General features: G+C 38.9%; 1 protein-coding gene across 3 annotated transcripts in view; it reads right to left on the bottom strand.

Moving 5' to 3' along the window:
- The window catches only part of il1rapl2 (interleukin 1 receptor accessory protein-like 2), a 412,851-nt gene that overhangs the window by 288,043 nt on the left and 105,798 nt on the right, over positions 1 to 19,010 (bottom strand). The gene's annotated exons all lie outside the window — the stretch shown is intronic.

Consider the following 19,010-nt stretch of genomic DNA (forward strand, 5'->3'; position numbering starts at 1 on the left):
GTTCAGTTATGACTCTATTGTATATTTTGTTTGTACTTCATAATGTATAACATGGTCCTGAGTCAATAAAGATGAAGACAGAATGTATTCAATTATTCTTTTCACGCTTGTCTAAGGTTGATATCAATTCAAGCTCGTGCCTTTAATTAAAAAAAAAAAAAGGTGTTTCGCACCCAGGCTGGCAGCAGGGGGAAATGCATAGTCTAGCTGTGTCAAACATACATACAGTAAGCAATGATTCTACTGTGTTTCTACTGGTCATTTTGAAATGTGATATAAACTGTATAGCCATAAAGTTAGCACATATTGCTAGCTAATTTTGTTAGCCACAGTTAGCTGATGCTGATATTCTGTGTTAGCATTGTCAATGTCCTTAGCTTGTTTGTCAGCCGATATTCTTCCTGTTAACATTCACTATTGTTAGAATTTTTAGTTTGTAGCTAATTTTTGCTTTTGTAGCATAAAACTGAGAGCTCTGTGCAGTTTGACTTATCTCAAACCTATATAGACTTACATATGTTAGCTGCAGCTAGCTATCAATATCTGTGTGTGTGGGGTGTGTGTGTTTGTCAGCTCGGCCTTTGACTGAGGAACTCACAAAGCACTCCAGTTTTATCTCGAACCTTCGTGCCTGCTCCCGTCTTTCTGTTAATTAATGCTACTTCTAAAACTCACTTTACACTCTGTGTGCATATTTATTTATGATTATTATTATTATTATTATTTAAATTTTCTTTCTTTTACTTTAGTCTTATTTAACGGTTTTACTTGTTAACCGTACTATGTACACAGTGCCAGAGGCTGCCACTGTGTCACAGTTAGCTGTGTAAGTGCATGACTGTATCGTCCACTGTGAACCTACGAGAACACACTCAGTTATACTTTCAATGCTGACTATATACTGTATGCAAGAGGAGTTTAATTCCTCCACACTAATGGATCCGTAGAGGTGGAGACGACTGTAAGTGTACTTCACACTGATACCACAGATGGAAACACACACATACACACACACTGTCCTTTTTAGATAACACTGGTGTAAACAGCTTCCATTTTTAACTCTGCGTCTGCCAGTCTGTCTTTGACTCTCCAGACATACTGATAAGAACTGACAGAGAGCCTCTGTTAAACACACATACACACACCTACACAGTCAGGGCTCCCTAAAACAAGTAAATACAGTAGATTCACGTTAAATGAAACAAAGGGGAGGATCTTTACATTCAATAACTGATAATTAATCAAACTTTTTGGAACCTAAAGATTATATATGCATATAAGCTTGTGTAGAATTCCTCTTAATTTTATATGGAAACATTGTCGTTAGTATAAGTGCATAAGAGCTCATTTAATACCTTAGTGCTATCTATTTCTGGAGTGATTAATGGTCAGCAGCTCAAACTGCACTAAAAATAAAATTGCAGTTTATATGCAGTTTAATAAAAACGTACTGCTGTCAGAATTGGTCAGTACCCCAGACTGAAACATTGTGCAAACAGCTGCCATTGAAAGTTATATGCAAAAACATCAGCACATTGACATATTAAGTTCTCCATTGAAAGAAATTATTTTGAATCTGGTAGAGCTGGCCTTGTGATTTCTTATATTTAATATCTGAAGAGGATGGACATCAAAGGTATACTGTGAAGGTCTGGTGGGTAGCTGTTTGGATAGCCACCATTTAAAGTTTCTGAATGAATGAATGAATGAATGAAAAGAAGGTGTGGCATCAGCAATTACAAGGCAGTGAATTGGAGAAATAAAACGTATCTTCTGAAAGTTTCACGGCGCTTACGTTCACAAAGAACACACCTACTCTTGCACACAACCCTACGGGAAGGTGCTGTATGGCCAGCTTTTGTGTGTGTGTGTAGCTTGGTCAAACCGACACACAGACCTGCAGCTGTGTGTGCACAGAGAGAGCAATGTAACCTGTGCGTTACATTTTCATAGAGTCCTGTCCTCACGCTGTTATTGTAAATAGGTTGGTCTGACCCTGTGAAGCAAATGAATCAAAAATGAGGACTCAAGCACAGTTAATAAGTTCTTAACATGCTAAAGAGAATCTTGTGACTTTTGATGAAATGTTGTCTTATGTATCATTCAAATTAACAACCTGTGAATTTGTCGGTACACTGGCTGGGGGCTACACACCCACTGCCCAAAGACTGCAGCCTCGAAGCATCGTGAGCACAGCACAGTAAGAAGAGTGCAGAGTCTCAGGGTCTCACACTTTTAGTGGGTCATGAGTGATAATGAGATAATAATAATAATAAGATGAGATAATAATTAGGGTGATTACCTTTGTATGAGTCTATACATTGTTTTTTGGAAAATCCTCCATAGTGCACGAGATACGAGTACACCTATACAAGTGTTTGTCGCAACTTTTAGAACAGAGCATTGCACATGCATCCAACTGTTCCTTGCTTTAAAAAAGAAACGATTTCTCTTTTTTTTTTTTAAATGTGAAACTTAATTATGAATGAGTAAAAGTTTAAAGTGAGAGGGTGGCTCACAGACAGATGACAGATTACTGCCTATCAGACTCTGCAGTTCCCTTCAGCTCTACAGAGCTTTTTAGCATCTTTGAACTCATTGTTTTGGTTTTACTGTTTTGGTTGAGTGTTGCCGCTCTGTTCAAAGTTGTTTCCAGGTGCTGTAGGCACCAGTTTTCAGTGAACAACCTCTGACACTGAGCACTGTGCACTACCTGTCCAGCACCAAAGAGACGACAGGAGAAGTTAGAAACTAGCTGGTGAATACAGTGGAGCATTTAGCAGCTAAGGCTGCATGTGTAAAAATGCTACTTTTTGCTAACACATGCCAGTGCAATATAATAAGACAGTAATAAATGAATTTTGAGTTTGCGGCCATAGTCATCATTTTCTGCAGTACAGTACTAACTGTACTACTTTTAATATTCTCCTTTCTGAAAAGAAAAGGAGTCTATGTAATCAGTCAGGGAACAACAATCTGAACACTATGAACTCACACTGACTGAACTATTTTAAAGGTAAAAATGCTGCTTTATTGCCACTCATTGAAATATTGCTTTTTCAGCCCTTTGGCTGTGATTTCGTCTCCTTCACTTGCTGCTACGCACCACCTCCCTTATCATCTGTGTCTCTTGGCCTCTTAACTCCAACAATATGTGGCCACAATCTGCTTCCAGTTTGACAGTCTCAGTTTGCCTCAGGGATACACAAGCTAAACTGATGTAGTAGGTGGTGAGGCTGCCCTTTTGAATGTTTCCCTTAGTAATGACATTTCATATCAAAATAAATCCTGTGTTGAATTATGGGTCCCGGGAATGATTGTGAGGCAAAAAGAAATGCATGAATGTAGCTGATTTCCTCCCCCAGTTAGAGTACGTTAGTGGGTGAATGGGGTTCATGACTCACTCTGAGACTTTGCATAAACTGACATTTTTGATCTGTGCTGCTTGCGTCCCACAGGCCCAAAAAGAAAACTCCTACGTCTGTCTGCTTTGGTTACTGCAGTCTCATATAGCAACACTGAACAGTGTAACACATGGGTAACTCAGGGTTAATTTGATCAGTAGCCAGTCATGTTGCTTATCTAATACTGAGCGCACACACTGTCAACATGTATGTTTTTGCCTGCACTACAGTTTTTAAGCACCAAAAAACGGAGACTTTTGGAAACACTGCTGGCCCCGTCTTAGTTTGACAACTCCAGGCTTGTGTTGCAGTCTGAACGGGCAAAAATGGAGACCTTTGGAAACGATGATGCAGACACCAACGGTCACCCCCTGATTGGGTCTTACCACTGAATTAGGAGTGATACTGACCTTGTTGTCTTTGCTCACAGCTGTCGTGGAGTTAAATTCTCTATTTTAAGGCTTAACTGCCTTTGCTGTTCCCTGTTTGTGGTATTTTCTGCAACTAATCAACTCAAGAGTAGACAATCTGCTTCTTATTTACACCAACTTGCACATGCCCAGTGTACACGGGTGGTCATGTGACCTGCTGTTCTAAAATGAAAACGTAGCAGTGTGGACGTTGCCACCAGTATTGCAAAAGTTACTTTAACTGCATTATAACTGTTATTTATGAAGATAAAAGTAACTGCTAGATTCATTCTACTAAAATTACACTGGTTTCATACCAAGATAAGACATCAGTCCTTCACAAACCACACTCTGACTTGTGTGATGTACTAACTTACAACTGTGTCCTACTATGCTGAGCTCCAGTGGGAATGAACCAAGTGTCCTGTTCAGAGAGGGGGGATTTCTGTCAACCAGGCAGAGTTAGATACTGAGAAGAAAATGCAGAAAGGAATATTAATTTCTAAATGAATAAAGAAGGCATCATTGAAATACTTACGATAGAGTAAACTATTAAAAAATTAAAGGGGCATGAGTAAAATAAGCCAAACAATATGCACAAGTAACTTTAAGTTCTCCTTCTCTGTCTTCCTTTTTCTCCATTTTTTCTGATATAGGTCTTGCTTCATCTCTCTCTCCGTCTTTATCTCACTCCCTCTCTGATACCTAAGGGAGGGACAAATTTGACCTTAATATTTTCATCTCTTTTCTCTGTCCAAGATTTATATGCCAAAATAACACCTTGCCGGGTGTCAAAATGACCTTAGGTTTTGCAGGGGATGTGTGCTTAAATGGTGTGTGTGTGTGTGTGTGTGTGTGTGTGTACAATTTGGCACCCAAGGAACACCTACCACCTAAGGCTCTTTTACTGTCTGTCTCGTCCTTTCTTTCTATTTGTTTCCCTCCATCAATGTCTTCACACCTTTCATTCCCTCCCTGCCACTCTCTTCCTGTTCCTCGCCTCCTTTCTATCCATTCTTTTATTCCCCCAATCTTTCTCTCTTTCTCTCTCTCCCTCTCTTTCTCTCTCTCTGCTGGAATAATATTTTTTTGTTCTCTCTCTTAGCAGTAGAAGGTTAAACTCAGTTCATAGTTTTTGTCATGTGTGACTCTCATTCCTTTCGCCTAGCTCGAGGCTCCATTCAAAACACTGCAATGCTTCTGCGCCTGTGTGTGTGTGTGTGTGTGCGTGTGTATGTGTGTGTAAACATACATGTTATGTGTGCATGGTCTTTTGAGTCACAAAGTGCAGCTAAATTTAAAGTGGTAGTAGCTATGTGCATGTGTGACCTACATTGTAAGTGTGTGTCAGTGTGTGAGTTTGGATCCACGTTTTATTTTTCTTGTTTCACTCTTGTGGCTGAGTGAGTGAGTGTGAGTGTATTTTGCATCAGCCTTAGAAAACATCATGATATAACGCTGGGCAATTAACTGGTCAATACTTTCCACATTGCGTGCATTCATGAGCCGTCCCCTTAGAAAATATGACTTCTTGTTCAGTCATGTGCCTCTGCCCCTGTCCACCTAACGTTAGTCCTCATTCACTCAAAGCTCAAAGCGAAGTTTTGAATTTGTTTAATCGTTTTTAGCTCAATCACACTGCAGCATATGAAGACGGTTCAAAACAAAGAGTGAGACCAAGAAGCCTCAAAGTAATCATTTAATTGTAATCAAGGTAAATATTTGAAATAATGTTCCTCTTGATTTGAGATCACATCGCCCCGGCCAGATCTTATATAATATCTTAACAGAATTGTTCTTTAGATATGACATATGAATATGATATAGCAGTGTGATATGGGTGTGCTATGAGATATAATTTCACGTTTTGGAATTAAATTATACGGTTTTATCCATACTAGGACTTCATACTACAGAATATGGAGGAATGTGAGCTTGTAGTGTTTGTAAAGTTTTTGTATTGGTTCATATTATTAGTAGTTATCATATTCCTCTAAGTTCAAGTATTCTGTTGTTGTAATGTGTTAGTGTGTTCTTTCCAGCATGTCGGTGATCCATACATCAGTACATGTGAGGCTGAGAGCTTCCAGATATTGACTATAAATCTGACATGGGTTACTACCCACTGAACCAATAGGACGAGGGTTTCTTTCTCTGTAATGGTATGAAGTTTCACTGTTGTTCGGGGAACTCTCCGCTCCATTTGTGTAAGTGAACATGCAACTGTATTGTATAAAATACAGTGTTTTGTGTTTATTTCTGATAACATTCATGCTATTTCCCTGACAGATCTCATGTCCTCAGTCTCAAGTTCCTATTTTTCTGTATGTGTGCACTCATCTTTTCTACACCAAACAAGATTACTCTTTAATGACTTCTTGTACCTGAGTGGTGACTCTGTCACACAGCTCACTGTATTTCCTTCAGATGTCTTAACTTTCTTAAAATTGCATAGATGGTTTCAATGTCCAAGCCCACTTTGATGCCACAGTGTGACATTTCATTTTATAGCGACAAGAAATCTTGCTGCGCTCTGCTACATCTGTGGCTTGAAAATGAAATCGTAAAGGTAAAAAAAAAGCTTTAGAAGCCATTAAAGCTTTACCTGTACAGCATCGTCCCTCCTTTTCTGCCACAACTGTGCGTTGATGTTACAGTAATGTCGAGCGCCACTGAGAGTGAAATTGGAAAGGTGGTTTTGACAGCACCAAAAATGATTTAAGGAAAAAGAACAAATAGACAGAAAAAAAACAGCCAATGAAGACACTCATGTACCAAAGCTTTACTTGAAATCTATACGTCTCCTTAATGGAGGAGTTGTTCTCTAAATCACTGCCAAGACACCAGGAATAAATGTTTGAATGTCTACACAAAAATTGTGGAATTTTCTAAAATCATGCCATGATGGTGTGAGGCAGTTTTACTTTTCACCCAGGGGTGCTACAATGTGACGTCAGTGTTACTGAGTAGATGTACCACACAGGAGTGTCATTTGTTTAACAGGGATGATGTTTGTTGACATTTGTTTCCTTTAATATCTGTTGTTGTAATACATTACCTTCTTGTAGCAACCTAAGCAACATTTTTTGTGACTGATTGTGATTTGTTTGTGTGATGTGATGTGATGTGAGGAAAGCTCATTATCTTGGTAAATTACTGAAAAAGTCAAACGTGACTTTGAGCACGAGTCATGGCTTGTTTAATTGACCAAAAGCACAATCTTTTCCTAAACAGAGCCAAAGTGCTTTTCTGCCTAAACTTAGCCACATGCAAGAGTCCAGATGTAAACCCTGCACCCCAAAGGTCAAATTCCCGCAGTTGTATCAACCAGATTCATCCTAATCCACCACCTGCACACGACCTGCGTGTGGTAGAAGATAATAATTATCATGTAATTCCTGGGAGACACAACAGTTTCATAGGAATATGAATAAAGGGTATCTTAAAATCGGTGTTAGGAGAAGGTCATAGTTTTTGCCTTTATCATTCCTCTTGGTCATACTAGCCAATTACCAGCCTTCCTGATGTGCTTTCAATGAAAGATGAAGGGGGGGAATCTCCAGTCCTCAGAGGGAATTTTATACTTAAAGACCAAAACTTGGAAAATTAGTTTCTTGGTATTTTCTTCTTTCTTTCTTTCTTGAGTGGTTGTGATCGTCGCTTGATAAGAGCTTCGGCCATCATTGTCTTTATAATACAAGAAGTTATAACGTGCCCTCTGATCAGAGCTACATCTTCAGCCCAGATTGGAGGCTACAATATCAGAAAGTGACAGAACAGGTAACAGCAAAACTTACAAACAGCGCCTTTAAGACAAGGCTGCCTTGAGGCTCACTTGAAAAAAGAACAAGATCGATTTTCAGGCACATTTTTAGAGTCTAACTAAGTCTGTCTTGCCTGGTAAAAAATACACTACATGGAGATCAAACTATAAAAAGGTAGTGTTCACATGGTGACAGAAGCTTTGGTACTTCCAAAAGTTTCTCTTTGTAAGTAAAAAACCCACTAGCATTCAAATATACTATAAAACACAGATATATGGGTGTGCACTGTATATACAATAAGCATATTTTCCTCCATGCCCTAATATATACACATACAGTATACATACAAACACACACTAATCCCTTACACTCACAAGAAAAGATCTCAATGTATTCAAACCATGTAATTCTTCTGGTAGATACAGCAGGACATTATAATTCAGGTCGCATGCTGAGGGAAACCACAGAAATGTGCAGTACATCACATGGTAAGTTACAGAGTTCATATTTTCTTCCAGCTCATAAGTGTTTCTCTAATTCTCTCTTTTTCTTTTGAATACATTTGTTTTTCTTGGTCCATGCCATCTTTGCACTTCATTCTTACTTTCTATATCTTTATGGAACAGCTATAATAATAAAGTCATTTTGAATAATACTGCCAGTGATTTTATTTTTTCCTCCAATTCCTTTCGGCAACAATTTCAGCTATCTTCCTTTTTCTTTCCTTTCATCCAAGCTTCTCAAACATGTTACAGAAGTACAACCCAGTCTGATGATAAAATTCTTCACCACAGTTCACACTTTGATGCTAAATGTTCTTTCCGACATCACTCTGAACAGACATGTGCAGATAGAAAGGTTGAGTTATCTGTGTGATTTTTGTGGGGGTGAACCATGTTTATGGTTGCTCCTTTTTATGTTTTGCAGTTTCTTTAGTTCCTGTGATTGATTGTGTATTGATGTTGCTATCTAATTGTTTTGTCATTATTGTGTTTTTGTTTTTTTATTGTTGCTATCGTTGTGTGTGGTTTGTCATTGTGGTTCTGTGTGTGGTTGTCATGGTGGGTATTTTCCAAAATGTCAAACTAATCTTTATTTGAAGATCTACTTTCCTGCTTTTTCTGGGGCTTTCAGCTGCTTGTCATGGTCTTGATGGCAGCAGCTGGAGATGCTCTGTTTGAGTTAATTGAATATATAAATGATCAGTGAAAAAAAACAAAAAAAAAAAACAACTTTTGACCACTGAGCACACATTTAAAAACTAGTAAACTTAGATTGTTTATAATTGTTAATTATAATTATAATTTGACTTTATTTTATTTGTTTCCAAGTTAAACACTAGAAAAAATATTTCGAATCACACAAAGCATGTATCTATATGTGGATAGAGCAACACAGCATTAGCATGTTTAACTGGCATCCAGAGCTGAGCCATTACAAAATTTAGACATCCAGCTTATTAATTCAGTTCACCTCACTCACCATACTCTTAGGGGCTTATCCAAACCTTGTTCATAGTATCAATTTGTTATTGGTGTCACATCAATGAAAATGTGTTAACAGCTGCATTTTTTAAAGACTGAATTAAAGAAACTACCATTAATTATTAACTCAGAGAAACATTTTCTACATTTTCTCTCAGTGTGTGATCTGCTCCTTGATTGTGTTTTGCTCTGCTGCTCTTTGTCTCTTTTTGTAGTTAGTCTTTCTGTGTGTGTGTGTGTGTGTGTGTGTGTGTGTGTGTGTGTGTGTGTGTGTGTGTTTGATTTCTGCATGCTGAGCAGTATCTAAACCAACTCCAATTGCATACACGTGTGTTTAAACAGCCTTCTGAACACCTATGGAGATTTGCTGACCATTCTTCTGTGTTGCCATGACGGCCTAATTAATCAGATTAATTGAATGCTGTTGATCAATAGCCAACAGGGGTGTAGACAGTGGTTAGTTAGTATGTTTCTCATCAAGCTGGAGTTAAAGCAAAGATTTGTGTTCGTGTGTAGGTGTGTGTGCTTTAATGTGGACCTTTAGGGGCTGAAATAAGAGGAGACTGGAAAAGACTTTGGATAAAATAATAATCTAACACCTTGGTAGTGAATCACCCAGGAAAATGTCGGCTTCTCTTGTAAGATAAAAGGTGGAGACAAAATGAAGAAACAAACAGATATTTCTTCATTTGACCAGTTTTAATTATCACTATATATGTTGTAAGCATGATCGCCTAATAGCCTTTTAAAGGTGCTGCATTACATATTTTAAGGATCATTTTGACATTGTCACATTAATTATATATGACACCATGGTTAAGATGATTGGTAATAAACAATGTTGCTTATTGTTACAAAGAGGGTATTGGTCTTGTTTCTCCTCAGCAGTGTTAGTGTTTATTTTCTCCTTGGTTTTACTAAAGATGGTGAATATTTTGGATTCTTTTGCCCCACTGTGTTGCCTCTTCCACCATCTGAGACAACACACGACTCAGGAGGCCATCATATGTTTAACTTCATGTTTGGTACTAGCAACTAATCCACCAAACTTCCTACAGAATAAAACCAAGTAAATAAAGTTATTATATGAACACCCTAAAATTAATGTTTTTACATACTGAAAATCATAGCACTTTTCATGCTATGAGCCTTTTCAAGATGAGAAGTAAATGAAACTGAAGCTCCAACCACAGCAAAGATGCACTAATAAAAGGTGCCCTATGGAGTTTTCATGTACACGTTTGATGAACTTCCTTCCTCATAAACCATTTGCAAAGCTTAAGTATTTTACGTCCTACGTCGTTTACAACCATTTGTACAACCACACTTGCTCTCTACTTCTCTGCCAGTGCAGCGTGATATAACCACCTATTGATCAGTAGAACAATGGGATACAACTGGCAGACATGTGTACCACGTCACATGTGTGTGCACACGATAAACAAAGATTTAATCTATATATTTTTTAATTGCAATGAATCAAATTACTTTTAACTAAGTGATATGTATTTACAGCCCACAACTGTTTTGCTTCAGTCTTACCTCGCTTATTAAACTCATCTCCAGTTGCAGACGGAGCTTAAAAGCTCTGATAAATCCAATGTATGCTACTATGCCCAGCACCAATAAGCAAGCAAACCTAGTACTGTGCTGGTGGACACAGTGAAGCTTTCCCTCAGGAGCTGGTGGTGTACAAAACAGAGGTAAAATGACTGAATATTAAAAATCCATCAACTATTGATGCACACTTTGATGATGTTAAATATACAGTAACTAGATATATGCTTTTTGTGGGCTATAATTACAAACCTGGTGTAAATGCTGTCACATTTTTGGCAAAGCCATGGTCAAGCCAGTCAACATGTCTCTATAGCAAACTGTTTCCAACCCCCATCAAGTCTCAGATAGAGATACAGAGCTTGACAGAAGCCCACTTCAAGATAATAGTGGTACAAATAGCACTGTCTCTGTTAGAACTACACAATGTGTGGTAGCTTACACAAAATAAGAAAATAAAATGTAATTATAACAGACATATTATACTGCTCTTGTGTTAATTTGCTGTTGAAAAGCGATTTGAGTTTTATCTCAGTGTTTGATCTGTACGTTCAGCAGCTGAGGACTTGAGCAGGAATGAATGGAGTCTAGTTTGATGTCAGTTACTGTGAGGAGGGGCCACAATCTAATACTAGAAAATAGTCCGAGGGGAGTTTGGCTGTAAAATAATGGAGGGGTAGACTATGACCTTTCAAGTAGACATACACACACACTCACAAATACACTTTGTCTCCAGTATGGCAGGTGCCTGTGGCCAGGTCAGAGAAACATTCAGAACCACCAGCCTGTAAACAAACAAACACTCTCCCTCACACACACACAAGCACTGAACACATAACACATGAATCTTTTGGAGAACCGCAAATGAAAACCTGGCTACATCAAGCAACCACAACATCTTAACTGTGCGTGTTACTGTGTGTCTATGTACATGTGTGAACTTAATCAGTACAAGAGATATCTGAACAATTCTGCACTTCTTGAGTCTAACAGCAACTGAGAGAGAAAACAGATAAAAAAAGCAGAAGAATGAAGGGAGATGAAAACCACTGTTATTAAGGGAATGGTAACATTTTGGTGTGTTTGTACTGTGTTTATTTCTGTCATTATGTGTCATTTTACTCACTTACTCATTTGTCACTTAAGTCGGCACAGTTCATGTAAAATGTGTTTTTACTGTCATTCTGAACAGATAAAATATATGTGCAAAATTTGGTTGCAGTATATTGATTTTTTTTTCTTTTTTTTTTTGATGAATCGTTGAAAATGAGAAATGTCTGAGTTTTCCTTTTGTATCAAGTAGCAAAAAAGTTGCAGCATGACATGTTTGAGATAGTTTAGATTGCATGTCCTGTGATGTGACAATCACATTACAATGACGATGTTGAAACATATATTGTTCAGTCCTGGTGCCGAAATATGTATCAAAGTGGAAGAAAATGCAGACTTGTACAGACCCACAGAAAAACTATAAACACAAGAGATGCATGTAACCTTCTACCCTGCCACATACACACACACTGCACTATTCTTTTAGAGGATAAGAGCTCCTTGAAAACTCAATTAGACTGGGGGGCAAAACCTACAAAAACCTACCACTCTCACACATTGATGTCCGTGGTGGAACTCTCTCTCTCTCTCTCACACACACACACGCTAGTGTTTTAGCTTCCTAACCTGCAGCTATTTCCAGTGTTAAATGGACTCTGAGGTTCTAGATGAAAAAGCTTGTACTAAGGCATGTACCTAATTACACTGCTTGTGTGTGTCTCGTGTGCGTGCGTGTGTGTATGCCTTTGATGGTATACAACACTACCCTCTCAACACACACACACACACACACACACACACACACACACACACACACACATATATATATATAAAGAGATAAGGTCCATGTATGGTGCCACTTATTTATTCACCTTATGGCCAATTCATATCTTCTGTGTCCATGAGCTTCCACTTTAGTCCGAATTATGTAAATGTCATCATCTGCCCATGTCCGTGAGGGTCTGCATGGACCCCCCTATCCTATGCAGACGTCTGTGTGAAGGACTGTCTGCATAGGAAGTGCACTGACTGCTCATGCTCCAGAGAACAAAATGGATTCTGAATCAAAAGAGACATTGTGTGAGACGATACAGTGTGACCAACTTTTACATTTTACTTTGAAATAATATGAAAAGGCTTCCTCACACTATTGTCCTTTTTTCATTAGGTGGCCACACATTATATTTTCTCTTTTGCCTTCCTCTTGATTTTTTTTTTACAGTGGTGGGCAAACGACATTGTGTTTCATTACCTCCAACAACTGGAATAGAGTATGGATCAGGAAATGTGTGTGGAACGCCACATTGACATGGACCCTCTGTCTGTCTGCAGCTATCTGCAGCTGTCTGCAGACAGACACAGAAACTATGTCCATGCATTTACATTATGCCTGATGTGGCTCAGTTTACTCATCGAGAAAAATAACCCTTTAAAATCTCATCAAACAGTTTTGGTTAGTTTTACACCTGTGTGACTGTGTTGTGTCAATGTGAGTATGGGAACAATAAGGTTTTCAGTATTACTTATAACATCAGGTTATAAATTATACATTTTTACTACTAAGAGTGGGAACGTCCTTTCCAAGAGTGAGATTAATACCACTCACATCTGTGCCTTTACTATGGAAATTGATTACGTTATCTTGGCATAGCTCAGACTGGAAACAGGGAGAAACTGCAAGCAGTGTCTCACGAAAGTTCTGAAATCCACGCAGCAGCACAGTTAAAGGCCACTAATTACCACCATATATCATGTTTATTGAATCTGTACATAAACCTGAAATCTTGACATGTTTGCACAGTTAGCAGGAAACCAGCACAGACTCCTGGGAGTCCAGTCACTAAGAGACCGTTACAGAACAACTCCCTCTAAAACCACTTGGTTTGTGCACAGATTAAACAAACAAGGTACAAACAAGGTTTTAATTCCTGAGCTTCAACAGAGCTGGTAGCCAAGTTTTAACCTTCATACAAAGCCAGGCTAGCTGTTTCCCTCTGCTCCCAGTGTTTATGCTAAGCTACGCTAACTGACTCCTGCTCTGGCTCAATAGTCACCACACTGATACAGTATGTGAGTGGTATCAATAGTCTCATCTAACTCCCTGAAAGAAAGTGAACAGGTGTATTTCCCAAACTGCTAAACTACTGTTTTCCTTCTTGTTGGAGAATCTGTTTATACATCTGAAAAGTTTCTGTGGTCAAAATATTCAGTGTCAAGGCTTCGCATGTGTAAAAGCACACTGAAGTCACTGATCAGAATAACTGTCAAATCAATCTGGACAGACCACAGCTGGTTTAAGAGAAACACGAAATGAAGAAATTAAGTGTGTGTGTGTGTGTGTGTGTGTGTGAGTATGTGTGTGAGTGTATTTTAGGCCCCCCTTCCTGGTCCCTTCTATGGGTCACTAGTTATTAACCCCCAGACAGTCACCTTGACACACTCCCTCTCACACACACAGAAACTACAGCACACACACTCAGAAAGTGAATGGCAGACTGACCCATTCACATGCATGCATACTTACCTTCTCTGAGAACACACATACACACACACACGCCATCGTTATCAGTCCACTGTGACCCAGCCCTCCACATGAATTGGCATGAAGTGTTAATCCTAATATTGGATTATCAAGCAGTCAGAGATTATCCCCTCATTTTAAGATTAGCAGCTTAGTTTAAGATTAGTCCATTTAAAGTGCCACTTAAAGGTTATCATATCACCGGCAACAGAAAATTGTTTTGTCGGTGAGGCTTCTGTCCCATTCAAAGTAACAAGACACACACGCACGCACGCACGCACACAGAGGACTGATTAAGAGCATAATTGAATCTAATTGGAGAAATCACCTGTCCATATGTGCAACAACAGGTTGAAGGTGAAAAGTTGCTTAACCTGTGTGTGTTGCAAAAAGCAACAAAAAGAGAAAGGATTATCATTTCATTTTGTGTGTGTGTGTGTGTGTGTGTGTGTGTATACACAGTCTCATCTTTTCCTTCCTCTCTTTCCATTTTATGTAATTTTTTTCAAATGTGTCTCTTTGTCTTTTTTTTCCTGCTCCGTCACTTTTCCCAGTGTGTGTGTGTGTGTGTGTGTGTGTGTGTGTGTGTGTGTGTGTGTGTGTGTGTGTGTGTCTCTCTCTCTCTCTCTGGTAGATCGATATAGGTTAATTGCTGTGGAGCATCAGACAGTTGAGTGTCTTCTTTTCCCTGGAGTGCCTAATTAAGACTGTCAAACTCACCACCTCAGTGTGTATGTGTGTGCATGTGGGGGTGTATGACTGCGTTTGCTGATGTGTACATGTGTGGTTGTTTGGAACCACAAACACCTGTACACTTGTGTTTATTCACATTAGTCTGTTACAAGTAGTGAAGACTTCTTCCGACCACACACACACAAGAACACACACACTCTCTCTCTCTTTCACTCTGTCCTCACTTTATCTCTCTCAAACATAAGGAAGTGTAACTTTCTGTGAGGATAAACAGCAGCAGCCATGATGTCTCTGCTGTTACCATATGTGGTACTGTCCTTCCTTTATAATAAACCAATCAGAGAAGAAGACATGAGGGACAAGAGAAGGAGAGAGAGAGAGAGAGAGAGAGAGAGAGAGAGAGAGGAAGGAGGGTTAGGAGAAAGAGAAAGTTTGGCAGAGACTTTGTGCAAGGTCAACTCAGCAGACACAAGCTGTTATCAGAGTCTGAGTCATTGGTTCTGCGTTCTGTGTGGAAATGTTCAAAGATTGTGACACAGCATTATTGGGATCAATGTTATTGGTAGTATCAGCATCAATGTCCATTTCTCCACCATTTCCTGGAGGAGACACATAATATTTACATTTATGTAAAGAGAATCCAAGAAAAACTGGCTATTTTATAGGTCCGTTATTTTCCAGGTATATAACTGTAGAATTTCACCAAAAGGTCTGTATGTTTTTGTAGTAATTTGACTCATTAATACTATCTGCTCATTATCTTAAAGACTTTTGGAAATGACCTTGTAGTTAGAAGGACATTAGACAGACATTTTTTTTAAATTTATAGCCATCATCAGCCATTAATATCCAGAGGAAAGAACTCCAAACATTAAAAACATATGATTTAGTTCTGATCAATAACCCAGGTAAATTTTCTTTTGTAAGTTTATGTCCCATTCTTTTCACTTCACTTGTAATTTACCACCACTCTTCAACTCTACGTCAAACTCTTTAACTCTTCTACGTTAACTCTTAAAAATACTACTTATTTGATAGCACTGCCAACTTGCATGAACTTTTTCAGGACATTTCCAAAGAATTATTGGTGACATACAATCAGTCAAGAAGGCAGCGGCACAGTAAACAACCACAACAAAATGTGGCGCATCAGCAGCAAGTGTGAGTGGTGCAACACGTCCACTGCGACTTGTGGTGGGGGAAAAGAACAAAAACAAAAAACCACAGAGCTCGGTGTATGGAGATATTATACATTTAACGTGGATCATCACAACCAGAAACCAGTGAGCCCCAATGAGATGTGAGTGCGTTTCAGCTGTTTACTTTAGATTAATAACAGGTCGTCAACATTTTTGTGTCCTGAAATGTTACCATCGCTGTTGTTTGTGAATTGTGAACAGCTGACATCAGTTATCACAATACTCCACACTCAACATTCACAACAGCTAACATTAGCTTGTTTAGCTAACGTAGCAACAGGTCATAATGTGAGCTGACAACATTCGCTGTTACAGTCGTCACTGTTCAGACTCTAAATACAACGCTGACTCTTTAAATGGATATTTTAACACCGTGGGTCTGTCACCTTGTTAGTCAGTTTCAATGACTGCCTGCACCCTTGCACACGATGTGTGTTTGTATGAGTGTGCGCTCACACACACGTGCATGCAGCAGCCACTGTTGTTTTGCTTTTTGTTGGCGTGGAATCGTGGAGCTTCAATGGTCAACACGACAGCCTAATTTCTGGTATTGTGACTTCCCCATTTGCATATTCATTACTTCAAACACAAAACAGATAGAAGCTAATATCCCTCAACACATTTTCATCCTAGAAGAATTTCCTTTTTAAATTAAATAAAAATCTGAACATCAACAGTTACACTTAGAAGATGCCTGACATTAATCATAAGAGGAAATGTGACCCAGAGCAAAGATAGGATCGCGAAGAGGTGGCTGAGCAAAGGGATGAGGGGGAGTGAGAGATAAAGAAGGAAAGAGGGATGAGTGGAGATATAAACCAGTAGCAGCTGTTCCCAGCCTATTAAAATGTAATTAAGGAGAACCTCATTACAGAGAAAGACAGAGAGAGTGATGAGGAGATCAAGAAATGAACTGTTTTCTACTGTCTACTTTATCACTCATCCAGATGGAAAATCATCAGTTTATTTCAAGTAAACACTTTGAAAAATAAAATAAAAAGAAATCCTGCTGTCTGGTTCTATGATGCTAATTAGATTTGAGCAGATCGTTTGGCAGAACAGACATAATGTTCAGAATCCAGTTTGGCACTTGAAAGGATAGAATATAATAATGCTTCTTCCCAGTCAATCAGTCTTTTTCCAAAGTGTGAGATTTCTGTCTTTCTGTCTCATCTGCCAAACAGCACCCGCTCTGAGATGACAACAGTTCTGAAAGCGGTTAATGATATAGAAATGATTAGAAATGGATTCACTGGATCTGAATGTGTCACTTTACTCTTCAAAGTAGTGCTGTCTGATAGTAAAGTGGAGAATTTGTGTTTGCAGGTTTGCATTTGTAAGTTTTGCATCAACTATTTAGCTTATATTCTTATCCAGACCAACTCTGTGTGTGTGTGTATGTGTGTGTGTGTGTTGGATACTGTATTAGGTAGCAGCAGTGGAAAAAAACAACACCACACAGAATATTTTGAATTGGAGCGTATTGTGTAAGGTTTTGTGATACCAGAGTCAATACAACACCTGAGTCTTCTTCTTATTTAACAAAATAAGCCAAACTTCAATTATCTGAAATTCATCAGAACCAAATATATTTTCCATTTCAAACATTTGTCTTTCTTGTCAAAACCTGACATCAGCATTACCCACAATGCAACTCAAGTGGCAAGAGATCAGTCAGAGATTCAGGTCTGTTATGCTCGTAGTGGCGAAAGCCTCAAGCAGAGATGAGGCCAAGATTTTTTTTTCCAGACCTGACCGACGCTGACTCAAGTGACATCACATGAGGTAATTTGCCAGACTTCGCTCAGTCCCTCTCCTATGACCTCGGCCGTCGCCAGCTCGGAGTCATAATTATGTCAGAAAGGCCAACCTCACTCACTCTGTGACGACATCATAAGCCCTGTTCACACTTTATGTCAAGTTGTGTAGTGACGCTGCCATAAGCTTGAGAATAATGGGACTGAAAAGGGTGAAATGAGGAAATATTAGATTAAAGAATGAGTTAACAAAAGGTTAACAAATCACACTCTGACTTTTGGTCTTTATCATCTGGTAAACTTCAGTTAGTTCTCAACAAGGTTCAATATACAGTCCTGGCTACAGCAGGATGTTAACACTGCACCATCTGCATCTCATTCACCCAAACACCAATGACGACAGAGCTGAACGCCAATAATTACTGGCCTGTATTTACCAACTGCCCTGAACCACAGTCTTCCATTCACACAAGGAGATGCACTAAGGTGCACACACATATACAGACTTATACAATGGCACAAACACGCAACAGAAAAGAACAGACAGCTCTCACTCACATCTCTCTCTCTCTCTCTTACGTCGCATCATCCAACCTGAGACCAACAGAGAGAACATGCCAGAAGACACAGACACACACACACAGGTGCAAATAAATAACACTGAAATAAGTGAAATATGTATTGTTGTAAACAGTGAAAACACACACACACACACACACAAACAGAAACACACACAAACAGAAACACACACACTATTTAGGGTTCTTATTCAATCAAGTAGTGTGTGTGCTTGAGCATAAGTGGGAGAAGATGCTGAAGGCAGCACAGTACTCAGATAAACTGAAAACTGTGTGTGTGTGTGTGTGTGTGTGTGTGTGTGTGTGTGTGTGTGTGGTTGTCTAATAACTAGGGCAAAGCAGTCTTGGGGATATTAGTGTTTTTTTAATTGAAAAATGGTCAGAAGGGAAAAGTGGCTCATATTCAACGAGACAGCACACACACACACACACACACACACACACAAACACACAAACATTACACAACAACACACTCACAGACTAAACACAGGGTATAAACACATAGATTATCCAGATATACACTTTAAATTAGGGCATATACTAAATATTGTTCTACAGGCAACAGAAGCAGCAATTTTAAAGTAAATAATATT

This window comes from Trachinotus anak, unplaced genomic scaffold, assembly GCF_046630095.1.
Source record: "Trachinotus anak isolate AG129_WGS33_773 ecotype Australia unplaced genomic scaffold, CSIRO_AGI_Tana_v1 ptg000021l, whole genome shotgun sequence".
NCBI classification, from domain to species: domain Eukaryota; kingdom Metazoa; phylum Chordata; class Actinopteri; order Carangiformes; family Carangidae; genus Trachinotus; species Trachinotus anak.